This window comes from Castor canadensis, chromosome 13, assembly GCF_047511655.1.
Source record: "Castor canadensis chromosome 13, mCasCan1.hap1v2, whole genome shotgun sequence".
Lineage (NCBI taxonomy): Eukaryota > Metazoa > Chordata > Mammalia > Rodentia > Castoridae > Castor > Castor canadensis.
The window spans coordinates 74,000,279-74,004,404 of NC_133398.1; the positions used below are offsets into that span (position 1 = coordinate 74,000,279).

The 4,126-nt window shown below is 38.9% G+C and overlaps 1 non-coding gene across 1 annotated transcript; it reads right to left on the bottom strand.

The window, feature by feature from the left end:
- Positions 1–534: 534 nt before the first annotated feature.
- LOC141415906 (U6 spliceosomal RNA) lies at positions 535–641 on the bottom strand. Its single transcript, XR_012440857.1, has one exon. It is a non-coding gene; the product is annotated as a U6 spliceosomal RNA (small nuclear RNA).
- Between the last annotated feature and the right edge of the window lie 3,485 nt (positions 642–4,126).

Here is a 4,126-nt window from a genome sequence, read left to right on the forward strand (position 1 = left end):
AAATGTTGGGGATCTGTGGAGGACATAATTGGCTCAGTTATACCACCAGGGACTCCAGGGGGCTGGACTGTGCCTGAGTTCTAGTCAGCCTCTGGTTAAGGGCCACTCCTACATGGATTTAATTCCACTGGTACTTCTCAAGTAGCAAGAGAAAGGAGCCCAAATGCATGCAGTTTGGCAAGTGGGCCTGTGAGCAGTGAAGCACTGAGGGGAGGGGAGGAGTGAAGCATGAACAGCATTGTACAGGAAGCATCAATGGAACCGTTTACACAGCTGTCACATCGTCACATTTCATTTCTCTCTAAAAATAATGATTAGGGTCAAAATATCTCTTTGCAATTTTAAAAGCCCTTTCACATACATCATCTTGTAGGACGATGACACTTTAAACCATCAAATAATCCTCGGATGGAAGCAGCAGTGTGAAAATGGAAAAGTCAGAGATAAAAATAACTTGGTCATTTGTATTGAACACTCTTTAGGATGTATAAATTTTCTCTCCTCCATGAGGATTTGTCATGAATTTTTTTTCTCTAAAATAAGGAATGTTTCACAAATTTGCATGTCATCCTTGCACAGGGACCGTGCTAATCTTCTCTGTATCGCTCTAGTTTTAGGGTACGTGCTGCTGAAGTGAGTACCGTCATGAATATTAAAGTTCTTTTCTTATACCAAGTTGATTATTCTAAGTTTCAGTCCTCCTTACTTCGGGAATTTGCATAGCTTTTATGGTGGAGCAAGCATGGGAGCCGGGCAATTTTGATGTGGATGATGGAAAATAATCTAAAAATTTCTTTTTCAGAAATATACAAGCCATAGTATTGTTTTAGAACCCAACCAACCAAAACAAAAAGAAGTCGGTTGATGGAATTGTTGCCAGTTGTGAAGGCTGGTGAGGTTTCAAAGATATAAACTAAATAGAGAACTCTACCCAGTACTTTCAGGTTCTTATCACCTTCAGAGAAAGAATTCAGAGATGAGATAAAGTAAGGAATTAAGAGGGACTTTTATCAGGTGAAAGTACACACAAAAGAGTGTGCTGGCTTGCCAAGAGAGAGTGGCATGCATCAGAATTTGGGGCAACATTTGTCATGGACAAACTTAATGAAGCCAAAAATTATTTATGGGAGAAAAGGTGGGAATTGCTGGAATAATGTCTATACTCCTTTTCTGTCCTTACATGGTTTTCAGATGTCATAGGGTCAGATGCATGATGGGAATATCCCAACCTGCAATGCTAATAATATGGAAATTTCATTATAATGAAGGAAAGGACAGATAGTGGTCATCAGGGCTAGTAGCTAGTTGGTCCCAGCTGGTTCTGACAAGGACTTACTTTTTGTTTAGAGTGGTTTCATGACAAACTGCTGTAAAGCAGCTCTGTGGCTGCATCAGCCTCTGGCCACCATGTAGTTAGACTCCGTTTTCCCCTATGCCTCTCTAGCCTGCCTCAGAATCAGTAAACAGAAAGTGTGTATAGCTGGTAAATGGATGGAATTGGAGAACATCATTCTGAGTGAGGTTAGCCTGGCTCAAAAGACCAAAAATCGTATGTTCTCCCTCATATGTGGACATTAGATCAAGGGCAAACACAACAAGGGGATTGAACTATGAGCACATGATAAAAGCGAGAGCACACAAGGGAGGGGTGAGGATAGGTAAGACACCTAAAAAAATAGCTAGCATTTGTTGCCCTCAACGCAGAGAAACTAAAGCAGATACCTTAAAGCAACTGAGGCCAATAGGAAAAGGGGACCAGGAACTAGAGAAAAGGTTAGATCAAAAAGAATTAACCTAGAAGGTAACACCCACGCACAGGAAATCAATGTGAGTCAATGCCCTGTATAGCTATCCTTATCTCAACCAGCAAAACCCCTTGTTCCTTCCTATTATTGCTTATACTCTCTCTACAACAAAATTAGAGATAAGGGCAAAATAGTTTCTGCTGGGTATTGAGGGGGGGAGCGGGAGGGGGTGGAGTGGGTGGTAAGGGAGGGGGTGGGGGCAGGGGGGAGAAATGAACCAAGCCTTGTATGCACATATGAATAATAAAAGAAAAATGAAAAAAAAAAAGAAAGTGTGTATAGATGAAATGTAAATCAAATGAGAAAATTTGTTCACTTGCAAAGTAGAAGGAATATATTCTTCATCAAGCAGTTTAAATCAAAGTGCTTCTCCTTGCTCCTTTTCTAAGGTCTGATGAGATGAGCTTATATCAATGAAATACTTAGACATATTAGGAGAGCTCAGGTTAGAAGGAGATTTCGTATTTATTAGCTTGTGTTTCAGGGTAGCTAAACAAACAGCAGCTGGAGCAAAAACTGAGACCATACCTGAAAAAATAACCTAAAGCAAAAAGGGTTGGGCTGTTGCTCAAGTGATAAAGGGTTTGCCTAGCAAGCTTGAGGCTGCAAGTTTAAACCCCAGTACTCTTAAAAAAAAAAAATTACATTTACACTTCAAATTTTTCTTTAAGAGATTAAATCTTATTATTATCATGCTAATAATGTTTTAAAATTATTCATTTATTCACATGTGCATATATTGTTTGGGTAATTTCTCCCCCCCTTCCCGGTAATAGTTTTTTAAGATTCAACATCAAACCTTCAACAAAGTAATTAATTCTTATGTCAGTAGAGAAGCACTGTGATAGAAACTGCATTTGGGATTTCTTTTTTTTTTGGTACTGTGGCTTGAACTCAGGGCCTACATCTTGAGCCACTTCAACAGCCCCCTCCTTTTTTTTGTGATGGGTGTTTTCAAGATAGGGACTCTTGAACTATTTGACCAGGTTGGCTTTGAACCACAATCCTCCTGTTTTCTGCCTCCTGAGTTGCTAGGATTACATGTGTGAACCACTGGTGCCTGGCGGGATTTTTTTCTTAAGGAGAAGTGAGCACAAGGATTTGCCACTACAGATGAAATCTTTTCCCAAACCAGGGGATTTTCACTTCAGCTGCTGCATTGCTGTTTGTCTTGTCTCCAATCTTTCTATTTTAACTCACAAAACTATGAACACAAAGGGAGTATGTTTGGTGACAACAGCACACATTTGGCGCCAAAGTGTCATGAGAGAAGGTCAGACTGGACAAAAGGTGCACTTGCTCTCACTTGCTGTGGTTCACTCAGCTAGTTTCTTAGGGAGTCATTATTTAAAGACAGTAAGACTGGAGTTTTTGGTTGCTTTGGATTCTGCCTATAATATACAATACTATTATACATGTATAATATATGTATATATATTATACATGTATATATTTATATATATATATACCACCCACATAGTACATATATATGTGTACACACACATAGCCAAAGTAAGAAAGGGACCAGTTTTAATCAGAGTTCCAAGGAGTGAGTGATCTCTGCAAATTTACTGGTTAAACTGGCACATTAATGATTAAAAACTCCCTAAAAACTATCTAAAACCAATCTTTGGTCTGATATTCTTCACTGACAGGCATAGATTCACCTCTCTGACAGAAATAACCCTTTTATGTATTTTGGGGGGGTAGGAGGTTGAAACAGGGTCCTCCTGCCTCTGCCTCCTGAGTGCTAGGGTTACAGGTTTGTACCATCATGACTAGTTTCCTTTTATTTGTATATTCTTTTAGAGCACTGAAAGTATTCCTCTATACTGTTCATTTTACTACTTTCTTCTCAAATATAATTTAAAGAAACACAAGAAACATAAAGTCAGAACTTTATGAGGCTGAAAAATCTACTGTTAAATTTATATGGAAACACAAGAGGCCACGAACAGCCAAGGCAATACTCAGTCAAAAGAACAATGCAGGAGGTATCACAATACCTGACTTCAAACTATATTACAAAGCACTAATGATAAAAACAGCATGGTACTGGCACAAAAACAGACATGAAGACCAGTGGAACAGAATAGAGGACCCAGATATGAAGCCACTCAACTATAAGCAACTTATTTTTGACAAAGGAGCTAAAAATATACGATGGAGAAATAGCAGCCTCTTCAATAAAAACTGCTGGGTAAACTGGTTAGCAGTCTGCAAAAAACTGAAACTAGATCCATGTATATCACCCTATACCAAGATTAACTCAAAATGGATCAAGAATCTTAATATCAGACCCCAAACTCTAAAGTTGATAC